Here is an 18,367-nt window from a genome sequence, read left to right as displayed (position 1 = left end):
AGGCATGAAGGTCTAGTCAGAGACATATTAGAGGCAGAAACAGGAGTTAGGAGGGGTAGAGGTAGACCTAGATTAGATTACTGTTCGCAAATAATTAAGGATGTGGGCTGTTCTAGTTTTAGGGAAATGCGAAGTTTACAGGATAGGAAAGAGTGGAGGTACGTGTCCAACCAGTCTTAGGACTGATGACCTTACGATGATAATGATGATTTACAACGAACAACTGGACGACTTTACATTCCAAAAGAAAAAAGTGCGCCACTACCATTAGCAATAACACAAGGATGCAAAAAAGGGAGAAACATAAGAAAGCAAAGGCAGAACGCTCTGTAGGGATCGGTCATTAGTTTAATATCAACATCTTTGGCACACAAGACCTTTCTGGACATAGAGTATTTATTAACACTACAATTTCAACACACGCTCATGTGTTGAGATGCTACCAATTTGTAAAAGCTTTGTCTGCCTGTGATGAGTGTACAAGTTTATATCTTCCAGTCAAAAGAAGCAAAACTCTATAAAACAAACACTGAACAACCCGCCTATGAAGAAGAATGTAAGAAAAGTTCAACAACCAATGACACTTTTACACTAATAAGAAATTGATCAGTGAGATTATAAGATTATAACTAAAATTATTTTTCTGCGATGAATTCCACTTAGAAGTTCCCACTTTATTTTGTTAATTAGAGTACTACACTGGGTTTAAATAACTTTTCTACCATGAATAAATTATCCGTACGTTATTTTTAAATATAATATATGTATCCAATTATTCAAAGTCAATCTAATACACGCTACACTTCATCGAAATCTTTCGCTGTTTAATTATGTCAAAGGTGGGACGTTACTGACAACATTCGCACCTCCAGATAACGCATAAAACTTGTTATAGATGCCATGTACAACAATAACAAAGTAGCGACCTGATATGGGTCGTTTTTTAACGCTACAGGCCACGCCGTTTATTTTAGTTTTCTACACCATTAAACCGAACACAGATTAGAGCTGGTTAATTAATGAATCTATCATTAGTCACACACCTCAAGACAAGCCTCTGTTCGTTCTGTGGATACATATTTCTAATACCAATGTGTTCCAAATTTGAAAAAAATAGAACACAAAAGTACATATTAATTAATGTAAAATTTAAGAAATGTGCTTATGTAATCAACAAGATACGAGAATTAAACAAACGATTGAGCTTGCTTTTGGGACTAAGCAATGTAAAAACCTTCAACATAAAATGAAAATGTTTCAGTTGGGTATTCCAATAGCTGCAAAGAAATTCTTACATCCTATTGAAAAAACATTGGTAATGTAAAAATCTCAATAAGTTAAGTAATTTAAAACAAATTGCTTTCTCCTTACCCAAACGCCCTGAAACATCCTTAAATTAAAATGCGGAATATCGAAATACTCGAGTTTCACTTGCAAAAGACTTGACCCTCATCAACAGTAGGTACATGTTTAAAAAAAAGTAAATTTGGAACCGCCTCGCACAAGGGCAGAAAAATGTCGGTGTATGTTTTCGCAATAAATTGAATTTACAGCCCCTAATATTGCTCATCATTTCCAACTATTTTCTCAGAGAAGCAGAAATGGTCAACAAAAAAACTAACTCCCTGTGAAACTTTTTAATTAATAAAGTAAAAAACAAAGAAGTTCATGGTGATCAATATTCTGTTGAAACTGACAGACGCGAATCGCAATTTCGATGGTGCTGAATCTTGTCAGCTCGTCGCAGACAGTTTCAACAGAACACAGACCAACTCTACCTGCTGTCTAGAGACTGCGTTTTAATAACTACTACAAACGGCGTGGTGAACGTCATCTGTAGTGCAATGATCATTCAGTGGAATTCAATATGTTCAACAAGTCCATTTACGTTAATGGATATCTATTTGCTGAATTGAATCCATGGCGTAGCTCAGCATACGTAGTAGGCACGTAACCAAATTGAATGAAGAAATTCAGGGTGGATGGTGGTCAGAATTCTATTGAGACTGCCAGACACGGATCGCGATTTCTATTCCCACAATTCTTAAAAGAAGGCTGAAGAGGACCTTTTGTCTCATCCTTCAGCATTCAGCGGGAGTGTAGGTACGAAGGACTGCCGACCTACCAGCATTACGGTTCGATTCTGAGCTCCTATGCCCTGCTCAAAATTTTTATGAAGTTCCCTTGGATCACATAGACAAATGATGGGACAGTTATGTTCCACCGATAATCTTTCACTTCACTTTCGCCTTCATTTGTATCTCCCCAATTACTATACCCATCCACTCTCCTGATCCCTAAGATAAAACGAGACTGATGAGGACCTTCTGTCTTTTCGTCCAGTTTTCTGATGAGGTGTCCGTATGAAGGGCTGCCGACCTACCTGCATTACGATTCGATTCTGAACCCCTATGCCCTGCTCCAAATTTTATGGAGTTCCCTTGGATCACAGAAAAATTACGGGGCAGCTAAATTCCACCGATAAACTTTCACATCACTTTCGCCTTTCATTTGTATCACACCAATTACTATACACATTCATTCTCCTGATTTCTAAATTAAAACGAGACTGAAGAGGATTTTCTGTTTAATCGTCCAACTTTCTGCTGGGGTGTAAGTACGAAGGACTACTGACCTGCTAGCATTACGATTCGATTTTGAGCCCCTGTGCCCTGCTTCAAATTTTTATGGAGTTCCTTAGGATCACATAGACAAATGATGAGGCAGTAAAATTCCACCGATAATCTTTCAATTCACTTTCACCTTCATTTGCATCACCCCAATTACCATACCCACCCCTTCTCCTGATTCCTAACTAAAACGAAACAGAAGAGGGCCCATTTTTAAATAAAGTTTAAATAGTGAAGATATATTACAGGTGTTCAAACCAGTTTCGTTTAGTCTTGCATATTTGGTCAGGTCCTGCATTTTGGTCTTGTTCGTTCGGTCTTTGTCTTGGTCTTGTTAGTATACAGTCTCGATCTTGGTCTAGGTTTTGCATTTTCGCAAAACCAAGACTACAAGCCTAAAAACCAAACTTTGTTCATTACTAGACACAAACAGTTACCCTAAAATCGCAGTAATTTTGTCTACAATTTTTTCTTTATTAAACTCAGTTTCAATATTTTATGATTCTTTCAAATTTTCCGTTACAGGTAGCAAACGCTTTAATTATTAATGGCGAATAGTAACAGCTTTATATTATTCAATTCCCAATCGTGTTGACTTTAACAATGCAGCAGGTCGCTTGCCTATTGAGATTTTGATAAATTGATTTCGAGAATAAATAAGCCAAATGGCTTAGTCTGGTTTAACATTATCGTAACAACGGAGGCTAGATATAATATCGCAGCGATCATTGTCACAATATGACAGACAGATATTTCTCATGTCAGCTCGCCGTACCGTGCTACATATACCCATGTATGTAATAAAGAGAATGAGACAAATTTGTTAAATAGCTCGGTGATGCATGACAGATGCAATTTTTTGTCTATAAAACATCTGTTATTTGTATGTCAAGTAATCAGACATTCTAAACAAGAAAGGAAAAGTGGTAAACTTCAAGGAAAATAAGAAACTGTTTACACCGTGTGTACCTACCACAGATAGCTGACACAATAACAAGGAAGTTTGTTGATTTTCGGATTAATATTGCGCATGGAGATTACAATCTGTGCAACGGTTAAAAAGTAATCATCAAAAAGTGGAAAGCAAGCGTAAGAAACAATTCCAAAGGAAGATAATAAACAAGATGTCACAGCAAAGAACCAAGATAATATCTTATCTTCTATCTATTAGATTCTAAATATTATTAAAAACATTATTAATCTATTTCTGACATGTGTTAACGTTATTTAATAACTAATATTGCAAGCTAAAACTATAAAGCCCCCAGTTTTGATAAATACTAAGAATTCCACACCGAGGGTTTCGTACAAACTTGTAGGTGTTACAGTTAAAACCAGTTTTTAATAGAACCCGTTTTCCTAAGTTAGAACTAATTTATACTAAATGCCTTTGTTAGAACTACAATTAACCTAGACAAAGATTTTCAGTCTCTCTACAGTCTCTCAGAGTCTTTCCGCGTCTAGAGAGCGTCTCTCAGTCTTTCACAGTCTCTCAGTTATTGCCTAGGTGTTTTTATAGATCTCTTACAGTCTCTGTATGAACTCGAACGATAGAATTGTTGATTCAGAGATTCGAGTCTCTCGTTCAGAGACTGGACACGAAATGAGGATCTCTCTATGAGCGACACGAGTATCTCGTTCAAAGACGCTAAACAGTTTTTTTGACAGTCTCTCAGCGACACCACAGAGACTCGATGAGAGACGGAGACTCGAGTCTTGCTTCCAAAGACTTTGAGAGACTGAACATTTTTATCTCGGGTAGGTACGAATTATCTCTTACAAAAGCCAAACCCGCAAATAACATTCATGTAAAAATTTCTGCCAACTACCTGGGTTTACTATTAACATTTGCTGAAAATTTTTAATTTCATCCTGTACAGCACATTCTATTATTCTATTATTGAGATCTACCACCATCTCCAGACGTGCGAATATTACAAAAACTGTTAAATCTAGTAACTTACTGAACAGTGGACACCAATGATTAAATTAACCTGGATTTAGACAATTACACTACAATTAGATAGTTATGCTTTCTATGTATTTACTAAGACGTTTAATAAACAAAAAGGCAAGTTTTGTGTAGTTACACGTTTACATTAATTGTTAATGGATTAGCCAATTGCAGTTTAAAATATACACTTGCATAATGCAATAAGTGGTTTACAAACAACTGCAATTGGCACAATCTCCATATTAAGGTGGAGCTTAAATTGCCCGTGAACTGTTCGAAACTCAAATTAATCAACTATCAAACTTGGCCTATTTGGGATAGAAATCTTTCAGAAAACAGACTTGGATCATTAAATTTTGTTGAAATTGAAATACACATCGATTAAAAAACTGAATTCTCGACAGCAAATTTAGAAAATGATTCTCATGAAATAAACGGTGAGGTGGTAATATTGGATCGATGACGAACGTTACGAACGAAATCCAAAAGTTCGCGGAATGAAAGTGTTGTAAAATAAACAAAGTTACTTTTTTTTTCAATATAATCTATGGAAGTCAATAAAAAATAGGCGACATAGGTTGGTAAGACACCTTTTCAGGCATGAAAGTCTAGTCAGAGACATATTAGAGGCAGAAACAGGAGTTAGCAGGGGTAGAGAAATACCTAGATTAGATTACTGTTCGCAAATAGTTAAGGATGTGGGCTGTTCTAGTTTTAGTGAAATGCGAAGTTTAGCTCAGGATAAGAAAGAGTGGAGGTACGTGTCCAACCAGTCTTAGGACTGACGACCTTATGATGATGATAATAATTCATCATAAGGTTAATACATTTATTAGGTCTCGAAATTAACGTCTCGATGCCATCAAAAAAATATTTGTTGTCTTTGCCCAAACAATGGGCCGAAGTAGCTTCTTTGACTTCATTGTCATTAAAAAATTTTCGCCCCCTGAGCCCCTTCTTTCAAATTTGGAAATAAATAAAAACACTGGGAGCCAAGTCTGGACTGTAAGGTGGGTGAACTAGAGATTCAAATACTTGTTTGTGTAGAGCAGCCATCGCATTATCCTGCAGGAGCAGCACAACTTTAGTCAATTTTCCTCTTCTTTTTTCCTTGATGGCGGCCTTCAACTTCTCCAGTATTGAAGCATAGTAGTCTCCAGTACCTTTTTCTTTGTAATCTACTAGCAAAATTCCTTCACAGTCCGAAAAAAATGTAGCCATAAACTTTCCAACTGATTCTGACACCTTAAACTTGTTAGGGTGTAGTGTACCCTTTTTGTGTCATTTCATCGATTCCTGTTTGGACTCAGGTTTGAAGTGAAAGTGAAAGAACCCAAGTTTCATCTCCGGTATCAATCTTCTCCAAAATTGGGCTAGATTCGTCGCCACACAATTCCAAAAAAATGCTTACATGCGTTAAGTCGCTGTTGCTTTTGACGCGGCGTAAGCATTCTTGGTACTCATCTTGCATTGAGTTTAGTCATGCCAAAATCATCGTGTAAAATTATTAAAATTGTGGTACCTGACACTCCAACTAATGCCGATAACTGTTTCTTTTTCAGACAAGCACCTTCTATTATTAATTTTTCGATTTTTTGGATGATGTTCGACGTGGTGGCCGTAATCGGCCGTCCAGGACGGGGATCATCTTCAATCGAATCGACCATATTTGAATTGCCCATGTCACTTGCAAATCATAGTTTTGCTGAAGCAGTGATCACTATAAACGGCTTCCATTTCGCTCATTATATAGTCTGTGCTTTGTCAGGAAGTTTATCACAGCGCGATGTTCAATTTTTTCTATCTTTGAGATTTTTTCCGAATTGACTTCTTAGAAGGGCGATAACTCGTGAACGAATAACGTCATAAACTTGAAACTTCACTTATATACTAATGATGAATACCTAATTCATGAGGTATAAACTGAGAATTTTTAACGCCGCCCCTTCCCCTTCATTCCGCGAACTTATGGACCTCTCCTTCCTCAACTTCCTGACCTCACAACAGTTAAGTATAGACCTGAATAAATTTTCATTCATTTTTGTTACGTATTGCTTTCATTCAAGCTTCAAGCCTATATTTCCCCATGCACTAATTTTCCAAATGTAACATTTACATAGATATATAAAACAGTTTTCATCGAAAGTATTAATGGAAACACTATTTCGGCATTTTACTATATTTTATTCGAATAATAATTTTGTGGATTTCATTGTCAAAAAATTATTCATTTGTTGAACGCTTTTTATTGTTCTAATAAACAATTTTTTACTATACCTTAAACAAAAATACAATAAATTTCCCTCATTTTAGGGATGAAAGTGCACCATTCCCTCCCGGGTAAGAAACAAGATTCACTCCGTACTGACTCAAATTCGTGATTATGAAACAATCTCCAAGTAATCGGTTTGATAGTTTAGAAAGTAAATTGAGAACAATGGAACACATATTTATGCATGTATAGTGGTTTTGTACCATACGTTGTACTGGTTTATGCCGACCGAAACAATTTATTTGCCCATAACAAAACCTGACAAGATTATGCCTTCCATGTAACATTTGTACTCTTGTTACTATTTACGAATGAGCAGACATACAGGTACAGCCAATAGAAACTGTTTTGAAATTTACTGGGTAATTATTTTTGTTTAGAATTGTTGCTGGTGGACATTTATGTATTATGATTATGAACCTGTTCATCAAAAACGGAAACAATATGCATTAATAATTATTTCACTATGTATTTAGTTCAATTTTCACTAATCTCACTTGTCATGTTGATGTTTTTTATATCTTTAAATATTTTTAATCGTTAATCTCGTTGTTTTTACTAATTTATTAAGAAAAATAAAGAATTAAGCGAATTTCCTCTTTTTTGCAGACATGATAATTTAAAAGAGACATAATACTTATAGAAAATCTTAGAAAAGCCAGAAATAGACAACAAATTAAGAGAAAGGAAAAGATGTCTCTTTCACCACAAATCGCCCACAGTCGCTGGTCCTAACGAAATTTTTAATAAAGTAAGTGCAGATAATGAGGATCTTATAGATAATTTCACTCAAAATGAATTTATTGCAAATGTCGTAGAAACGCAACCCAGACCTTCCAATGCTATAGAACTACATACTGAATCTATTAATCCTAGTAAGCAACAGATTGAACCTTCTATATCAAACGAACCACAGCCTGGATCTTCCAACAGTGAAGTGACGCATTTTGCGTTTTAAATCCACCATACCTTACGCTAACTCCAGAGCAGATTAGGCCGTACCCTAAAGCTACAGCTCTAAAAATAGGAGAAAAGAAACGCAAAGTCAAAACTGCAATTATAACTGAAACCCCAGAAAAAGATAATTACTTTTAGAAAATGTGATAGATATATTAAAGAAAGAAACACTCTGAGACAATAAAGAAAGTTTAACGCAAGTAAGGCGAATTATCAAAGACAATTTAGCAGTAAAGGAATTGAACAACATCAAAATTAACAATCAAAAAGTAAATTATTAATTTCTAATTTTTTTGAAAAATGTCTTGCAGTATACGTACACGTACCTATTGATTAATAATCAGTACGTGTATCGCAAATTACAAGCTGATTTTCCTTGTTATTGGGTATTGTCCCTTTCATAAACCATCGTGTCCCTTTCAATACACTCTATTAATGAAAGGGAGAAAACACATTTTTTTTAAGTTGAAAAAATATACAACTAAGAATAAAGAATGGTTTGTTGTTTTGTCCTATTTCGATACTGACATAATTGAGCTTCCTAATTTTGTTCGTAAATGTTTAATTTTTTATTTCATTTGTTTACTAGGATTCTCGAAACAAAAATGTCCCTTTCATGCCACCTCACCCATACAACTTGAAATTAGTGACGCTCGTCCTCACGGAATGCACGATTCAACAACTCATTTTTCGTTTTGGGATTAATTCCAGTAATTTCTCTCTCCATTGCGGCAGTAGAAGTCTGTTATTTTGAATTTATTTTGGTTTCGGAAGATTAAAGACTATTTTTTCTGCCGTTCTGTTAATTATCCAATATAAGCGACTGTTTTAAACTGAATCAGGCGTTGATTTTGTACTAAATTAAAAAAAATGCAGTTATTATCCACTTACACAAAAGAAACGAAACATGAGGGTTATTAAATAAAAATGACTTGTTTTAAGTGGTCAGCCGATAAACCTATAATTGAGCGAGATTCATTATCTTTTATTTTTTTTTCCATTCACCGAAACTCACGCAGCCATAAGTATGGCTAACAGGAATGACGTAAACGTTCCTCTTTCGATCGTTAATCATTATTAAGGCGGTTCAAATCATTTACAAGACGCTAAATCGATGGTGAAATTGCCTGTTCAAAAGTTATGACAGTACATTAAAAACAATATCCAGTTTATGACCGAACGCGTTACGAATCGACGTGAGAAATTTAATGGCATATAACAGTGCCGGGCTCTCGTGCATGCAGCCATTGAAAAACATCTTTGCGTATGCGTACCTCTACACATGCACTCGGAAGAAGTTGTACTACTATTTACGTATTTTTTAGTCAGTGGGTACATATGTACATACATTATAATAATTATGAATTTATTAAATGATAGTTGTGCGAGCAACTTCTGTTGCTTACCGCAACGCCGCTTCCGTCGCTTGTTGCGCGAGCAACTTCCGTTGCATGCTAATGCATACTTTTAACGAGTTAAAGGTCAGTAGTAACAGACTATTCCTCACTACTACGATCACTGGTGGCAGACTCGACACCTCCATATTGTAATGTTCGTGGGTTTAACAAAATTAACTTGTAAGACTGATAACGACAAAAACTACATTAATTATTAAAGAATTTAAAAACACTATTAAATTATTACTAAACTTAGGTATGAATTATTCTATTTATTTACTCTACTGTTGATATATCACTATTCACTGCGCTATTTATTTCACTGCTATCACTGTCAATATATTTCTTGATTCACTTCTGCAATGGTCATTTTGTTTCTTCTTCCCTCAGCGATCGTCTCTTCCTTTAAATACTCTTTTGTTTGCTTTCTGGAACCTTCTGGAAACATCCGGATGTTTTATTTTTTCTTTGAACTGTTTAACTGCTTTCCCAGAACGCAGGTCCGACACACATTTACAAAAATCGGCGCACATGCAGAAAGAAGCCCGCGGCTAGTCGACGAATCGATAAGCCGCTCACGCACACGTGTGCCCGATCGCACACAAACACACCCGTGCTCGCTACAATATCTTTTTGTGTTTACTTCTTGACAATTTAAATCTGTTAGTTTTTTGCATGCCCTTGTTTTACTACCCCATGTTCTCTCGAACAAATAATTGGTCGTTAGAAAAGGGTAAAAGTTGTTTTACGGAAATGATACCTGCAGATTTTGTTAAATCCGCTTATCTAGTCTCAACAATCACTGGTGTAGAGGGTTTTTAAAAAAATAGGGATGTATTTTGTAGCACCAAACATAACTGTTTTTCAGTGCAAAATCATGAGAAAACTATTTCTCAATGCAATTTATGAAAGCCTTCTGTGATAGATTGTTATTGTAAATCAACGACATCGTCATCGTCATCGTCATCATAATCATTATCACAATCATCATCATTCGCCACTGTATAATTATGTGCTAAGATATAGGTTTGTAACGATATTTTTTGCCCTACTATAAAACTAAAGCGTCAATTATCGACATGTATATACTTTAAGACGATTTTGTAATTTAATAATTATCTTCCGTCGGCTCCATTCAATCCTTGTTATAAATAAGATTCATTAATAATACTGTATAATTTCAATTTATATAAGAGAAAGATAATGATAGCTCAATGTGATTATTTTAATTTTTTCTTTAGAATATCATCCCTAATTACGTGTCCGGTAATTCTTGCTGATTCAGGTACCTGAACTGACTATAATGAATTTTTGATTGAGGCTGTAACTCAATTTTTGATTATCTTGCGGCCACTATTTGTAACTTCTACCTCAGACCATCTTAAATAACAATTATAGCGGTGTAGCTTCGTAATTATTAAGTCATTTTTATCTTAAATTAAAACCCGCTTTGAGACGACCGGTAAATAAAAGCACTGCAAGCCTCTGCCTTCTGAAGTGTCCTCTCGTTAACCGAAGCCATACAGTGAGGGATAAAAGTTTGTAAGAAACGTGTTGAAAGAGATTCAGGAAAGTTTTCTGAGGAAAATGCTGAGATACGTTGATTGTTAGGTCAATTTTCCGATTTTCCAATTTATCTTTGAGTAGTTTTTAACGTTCTAATAGTAGTCAAGAAATAACATCAAAACTTAATTCAGTAATTTTCCAAATAATCATATCACACGAGTTTAGTATCAACTTTTATAACGATCAAAGAAATACGTACCTACAGTTTCTTTTTGTGGATTCTTAGTTTTTTTTTAATTCCGAGTAAACCATACAAAAAATTGTCAGACTCACCGAAACAATACGATTGAAATGAAAGCAAAGTGCAAAGAAATTAGAAAACATTTCCTATATTAAAAAAAATCACAAGGAAAGTAAAATTAAATCTGTTAATAAAAATTAATAACAAAATTTAATTATGATGCATTTAGAAAAGCATTGATGTAATTTTTCCATGACGGTAAACCCATTGATATCTGTTAATGTAAAGAGAGCATCGCATAATTTCAAATTGTAATTGACCTATTAATCCATTATCTGCTATATATATACGGTTTAATATTTATAATAAATATTAGTTTCTATTAATAAACCCCATAGCTCATGTTACTATGTTACTTCTGATAATCTTAATCGTGTTTGTAGAGTCTCATCGAAGCCGGTGCAGTCGTTTCGAAGATTAGCTTGTAGAGATAGTTAGACAGCCAAATAAAAAATTTTTTGAAGTGAATCTTCTTTACGCACGGTAGGGTAAGTTCGTTTCATACGAGTTGCTATGTAACGAAATCATGCAACGCATTTCCCCCGCTGTCTGTCCCTATGTATACTTAGATCATTGAAACTACGCAACGGATTTTAATGCAGTTTTTTATAAAAAGATAGAGTAATTTAAGAGGAAGGTTTATATGTATAATACATGCATAATATTTAAGAGAAACACTGATAATTTTAGAGATTTGTAATGTGATGTCGTAAATAAGCACATTTTTTTGCGCTTACATTGCAAACGCTGGCTGAACCCTATGAAATAGATCAAAATAATATACTACAGTATTGTACACCTTAAAAAGGTCTACAAAAAAGTCCGGGATGGTATATGTCTATCTCTTAGGGATAACCCACAATAACCATTTTTTATCCTTTAGTTTTTACGAGAAATAATGGTTTTCTTTTTTCATCAGGAATATATTTTTGAATTTTGTCAAAACTTTTTGTGAAAATTTTCAGTGTTTGTAACATCTAACAGGTCGGTTATTTTGATTTCTTTGATAATCAATGCGATATCAGGCCTGTTATGATTAATCGGTTTGTCTGTAATTATGTTTCTATCCTAATAAAGTTTGGCTAAGTGGTTTTCTAATAAATTTTGCGATATATATTTTTAGTACGGCTCTATCTAATCTATGAGTTTAAACTATTTGGATAATAGCGAATGTGTTATATGCTTTGCACGTGTCAGATGAAATTGTTGGATTAATATATTTTACTTAGTTTTTTGTTTTTATTATCTTGTCCTGATCATTATTCATATAATTGTTGTAGTTTTGTTATATATTGGTATACTTTTCCTATCGTTTTTTATGGTAAATGTTCATAATATACAATAATAGTAATATTACTCAAAAGATGATTGGATTCTGCATTAATAAATAGGACAATTTATAAATTGTAAAATTCAGCTACTTTGCCTTTTTTTAGTTTTTTGATTCACCACAAAAAAATGGCTAGACCGAAATTGCGTGGTTAGGCGTCATTTGCAATTGGTCAAAATTTGGGATTTACAAAATTAGACCCATTATTATAACTTCCCATTGGGACGTTAAAAATACCAACAAAGAAATGTCTAATTTCTATGTTCAGAGAACGTTTTCTTTATATCTATGTCAAAATGGCCTTTTGATACCATTACAACTGTTGTGCCTGTGTGTACCCGTAGCTGTTATTAGTTATGTATTTAGACTTATTCTGTCTGTCGTTCAATTATACGTAAATAAACATTAAATGTCACTTCATGTTCAACAATCACTTTTGTGCAAGTAGCGTAATGGTACAGTTTCGGTAAAGAGAGGGACTCTGGTACCGCACGAACTGACTGGATCTCGTGATTGGTTAAATAAGTCGCCCGACATTCCAATAAACTTGCTGCCCTTCACTTATTATTGAGTTATATACGCGCCCCAAATTCAAGTCTCGCGGTTTCGAACAAGATCGCTCAATATCTATCTTGGCGGTCATACATTTTTATTTAAATGGTGCGGTGAGTGATAGCCGTAGGTAGGCATAAATATAACCAGTAATCGTAATAACCCTAAGAAAAGGAAAGGAAGGTCTTATTCAGACCAGCATGGTCTTCTATTACATATATGAGATGTATTAAGGCATTAACTCGGGTGAAAGGTAAAAAACATGAAATTAAAAAGGAACACCAAGAACAGAATTGCTCGTAACAGGTTGCGTTTCTGTGTATTGTTCTTCTTGTCCTTTGTTTACATGCAAACGTTTAGCATTCAGCATTGAAGATATGTCATTTGTCAAGCAAAGGGTAGGGCAACAATACCCAGAAACTCAACCTTCTTCATTGGATAATAAAGAAATAGAAAATAAAAAATACAACGTGTAATTATACAACACGCTACTTAAGTGAAACTTCTTCAAACACTCAAACATGCCGGAATAAGTTTTAAGGAATTGGTTTAATGGTATTATATGTACACTATGAATTTAAACTTTACACTATACATGCCGGAGTTGCCTGTAACGAACGTTGCATTGAAGCGCGCTCACGGTTCAAGCGATTCCCACTACGAACTCGACTACGCGACCGAGTAGAGGGAGGACATTCGTTGCGTGATTTCGTTACATAGCAACTCACATGAAACGAACTTACCCTACCGTGCGTAAAGAAATTTCATTCAAAAACTTAAAAAATTATTACTTGTATATTTATAATGGACAAACTTGTGAAGTATTTTAAACTTTTCGTATTTTTTTTTGTAAAAACAAATTCTGTTGAACGAAGTCTTTAAACCAATACGAACAGTTATTTTTCATCTAGATTTTAGAAAATAAACTTTTTTGTCTTTTGGTTTAATGACTTGATTCATCAGAATTTATTTATACAAGAAGAAATGATTAAAATTTTAAAATTCTAGTTAAACCATAAGATAGGGCAGTTTCTATTAAAATCATATCAGGTCCATATAAGATGGCCTATTCGGGGCCAGGTGATATTAGCCTACACATGTTGGAAAAACTTGATCGGGCCTGGGCTCGTTTGCCTGATCAGTCCCATGGCATGCAGAATCGTTACATTTCTGATCGGGCTATTACCAGGCTGTCTGATCAGGCCCCTAACTGAACTAAGGCTAACTGGATGCGGGTCGAATTCCAGCCCTAACAAATTTTTGCTCGGATAGATACGTTCAATTGCATTGGTCAATGCAATAATACCATTCTGCACTGACTTACTACCAATGACTTTGACTAACTGCATGCATACAAGCCTATAACGTTAAAAGAAGAAAGAACTATAGGCTAGCTGTGACATAAACATAGTCAGTCATACTAAACCTAATCTAACAAATAGGAAACAAAGCATGAGTACAAAAATGCAAAAGAAATGCATCACGAATACTGCTAATTAGCAACTGATTGAATGCTGTGTTGTCGTATCATCATCTTCATAAGGTCATCAGTCCTAAGACTGGTTGGACACGTACCTCCACTCTTTCCTATCCTGAGCTAAACTTCGCATTTCCCTAAAACTAGAACAATCCACATCCTTAACTATTTGCGAACAGTAATCTAATCTAGGTCTACCTCTACCCCTCCTAACTCCTGTTTCTGCCTCTAATATGTCTCTGACTAGACCTTCATGCCTAAGAAGGTGTCCTACCAACCTATCTCGCCTATTTTTTATATACCTGCGAAATCCTACCAGAAGCGAATTAGCTCTTGCTTGTGCTTATAAATACGTTTTTCTCGAAAACGGTGTAAACTTTCGGACTATTTGATTAATGTTTTTGTTTTATGGTGCCCTATCACCTCCTGCTCACTTGCTACTTATTGTATTATGATTTATATCGAACAATTTTTTGTAATATCGAGTTAGAGCAGTATATGCGGTATTTCAAAATAAGGGCCGTACTAGGATACTACTACTTGGACAACTGAATCATTTACGCAGACGGTCTTATTTGGTCTCATCCTCACATTACAGACAATCTCAATCAATCACCTACTAAACCTTCATATAAACTGTTTATATTTAGGTATTATACCGAGTTAGTACCTTTGAAAAAAAAATTATGTCTCTATCCAGTCTTTCACAGTCTCTTTATGAGAGACTCAAACGACAAAATTGCTAATTCAGAGATTCGAGTCTCTCATAGAAAAACTGGGATCTCTGAAATATGTTGAACTTGGAAAATTTTAACCATGTCTACCGAGACACCACTTATTGAGAAATTCGAGTCTCTCGTTCAGAGATTCGAGTCTCTCGTTCAGAGACTGGATACGAAATGAGGATCTCTCTANTTAAGAGAAAGGAAAAGATGTCTCTTTCACCACAAATCGCCCACAGTCGCTGGTCCTAACGAAATTTTTAATAAAGTAAGTGCAGATAATGAGGATCTTATAGATAATTTCACTCAAAATGAATTTATTGCAAATGTCGTAGAAACGCAACCCAGACCTTCCAATGCTATAGAACTACATACTGAATCTATTAATCCTAGTAAGCAACAGATTGAACCTTCTATATCAAACGAACCACAGCCTCGATCTTCCAACAGTGAAGTGACGGATTTTGCGTTTTAAATCCACCACACCTTACGCAAACTTCAGAGCAGATTAGGCCGTACCCTAAAGCTACAGCTCAAAAAGTAGGAAAAAATAAACGCAAAGTCGAAACTGCAATTATAACTGAAACCCCAGAAAAAGATAACTACTAATAATAATAAAATGTGATAGATATATTAAAGAAAGAAACACTCCGAGACAATAAAGAATGTTTAAAGCAAGTAAGGCGAATTGTCAAAGACAATTTAGCAGTAAAGGATTCGAGCAACATCAAAATTAACAATCAAAAAGTAAATTATTAATTCCTAATTTTTTTGAAAAATGTAGTCTTGCAGCATACGTACCTACTGATTAATAATCAGTACATGTATCGCAAGTACAAGCTGATTTTCTTTGTTATTGGGTATTGTCCCTTTCATAAACCATCGTGTCCCTTTCACTACACTCTATTAATGAAAGGGACAAAACACATTTTTTTTAAGTTGAAAAAATATACAAAGAATGGTTTGTTGTTTTGTCCTATTTCGATACTGACATAACTGAGCTTCCTAATTTTGTTCGTAAATGTTTAATTTTTTATTTCATTTGTTTACTAGGATTCTCGAAACAAAAATGTCCCTTTCATGCCACCTCACCCATACAACTTGAAATTAGTGACGCTCGTCCTCACGGAATGCACGATTCAACAACTCATTTTTCGTTTTGGGATTAATTCCAGTAATTTCTCTCTCCATTGCGGCAGTAGAAGTCTGTTATTTTGAATTTATTTTGGTTTCGGAAGATTAAAGACTATTTTTTCTGCCGTTCTGTTAATTATCCAATATAAGCAACTGTTTTAAACTGAATCAGGCGTTGATTTTGTACTAAATTAAAAAAAATGCAGTTATTATCCACTTACACAAAAGAAACGAAACATGAGGGTTATTAAATAAAAATGACTTGTTTTAAGTGGTCAGCCGATAAACCTATAATTGAGCGAGATTCATTATCTTTTATTTTTTTTTCCATTCACCGAAACTCACGCAGCCATAAGTATGGCTAACAGGAATGACGTAAACGTTCCTCTTTCGATCGTTAATCATTATTAAGGCGGTTCAAATCATTTACAAGACGCTAAATCGATGGTGAAATTGCCTGTTCAAAAGTTATGACAGTACATTAAAAACAATATCCAGTTTATGACCGAACGCGTTACGAATCGACGTGAGAAATTTAATGGCATATAACAGTGCCGGGCTCTCGTGCATGCAGCCATTGAAAAACATCTTTGCGTATGCGTACCTCTACACATGCACTCGGAAGAAGTTGTACTACTATTTACGTATTTTTTAGTCAGTGGGTACATATGTACATACATTATAATAATTATGAATTTATTAAATGATAGTTGTGCGAGCAACTTCTGTTGCTTACCGCAACGCCGCTTCCGTCGCTTGTTGCGCGAGCAACTTCCGTTGCATGCTAATGCATACTTTTAACGAGTTAAAGGTCAGTAGTAACAGACTATTCCTCACTACTACGATCACTGGTGGCAGACTCGACACCTCCATATTGTAATGTTCGTGGGTTTAACAAAATTAACTTGTAAGACTGATAACGACAAAAACTACATTAATTATTAAAGAATTTAAAAACACTATTAAATTATTACTAAACTTAGGTATGAATTATTCTATTTATTTACTCTACTGTTGATATATCACTATTCACTGCGCTATTTATTTCACTGCTATCACTGTCAATATATTTCTTGATTCACTTCTGCAATGGTCATTTTGTTTCTTCTTCCCTCAGCGATCGTCTCTTCCTTTAAATACTCTTTTGTTTGCTTTCTGGAACCTTCTGGAAACATCCGGATGTTTTATTTTTTCTTTGAACTGTTTAACTGCTTTCCCAGAACGCAGGTCCGACACACATTTACAAAAATCGGCGCACATGCAGAAAGAAGCCCGCGGCTAGTCGACGAATCGATAAGCCGCTCACGCACACGTGTGCCCGATCGCACACAAACACACCCGTGCTCGCTACAATATCTTTTTGTGTTTACTTCTTGACAATTTAAATCTGTTAGTTTTTTGCATGCCCTTGTTTTACTACCCCATGTTCTCTCGAACAAATAATTGGTCGTTAGAAAAGGGTAAAAGTTGTTTTACGGAAATGATACCTGCAGATTTTGTTAAATCCGCTTATCTAGTCTCAACAATCACTGGTGTAGAGGGTTTTTAAAAAAATAGGGATGTATTTTGTAGCACCAAACATAACTGTTTTTCAGTGCAAAATCATGAGAAAACTATTTCTCAATGCAATTTATGAAAGCCTTCTGTGATAGATTGTTATTGTAAATCAACGACATCGTCATCGTCATCGTCATCATAATCATTATCACAATCATCATCATTCGCCACTGTATAATTATGTGCTAAGATATAGGTTTGTAACGATATTTTTTGCCCTACTATAAAACTAAAGCGTCAATTATCGACATGTATATACTTTAAGACGATTTTGTAATTTAATAATTATCTTCCGTCGGCTCCATTCAATCCTTGTTATAAATAAGATTCATTAATAATACTGTATAATTTCAATTTATATAAGAGAAAGATAATGATAGCTCAATGTGATTATTTTAATTTTTTCTTTAGAATATCATCCCTAATTACGTGTCCGGTAATTCTTGCTGATTCAGGTACCTGAACTGACTATAATGAATTTTTGATTGAGGCTGTAACTCAATTTTTGATTATCTTGCGGCCACTATTTGTAACTTCTACCTCAGACCATCTTAAATAACAATTATAGCGGTGTAGCT

At 34.8% G+C, this 18,367-nt stretch overlaps 1 protein-coding gene across 1 annotated transcript in view; it reads right to left on the bottom strand.

Moving 5' to 3' along the window:
• Positions 1-18,367, bottom strand: part of LOC108742002 (NADPH oxidase 5) — a 146,268-nt gene that overhangs the window by 31,923 nt on the left and 95,978 nt on the right. The gene's annotated exons all lie outside the window — the stretch shown is intronic.

This window comes from Agrilus planipennis, unplaced genomic scaffold, assembly GCF_000699045.2.
Source record: "Agrilus planipennis isolate EAB-ADULT unplaced genomic scaffold, Apla_2.0 scaffold239, whole genome shotgun sequence".
Taxonomy (NCBI): domain Eukaryota; kingdom Metazoa; phylum Arthropoda; class Insecta; order Coleoptera; family Buprestidae; genus Agrilus; species Agrilus planipennis.
Note: the sequence above shows the minus strand (reverse complement) of the source record. Positions and strands in the feature narration are given on the sequence as shown.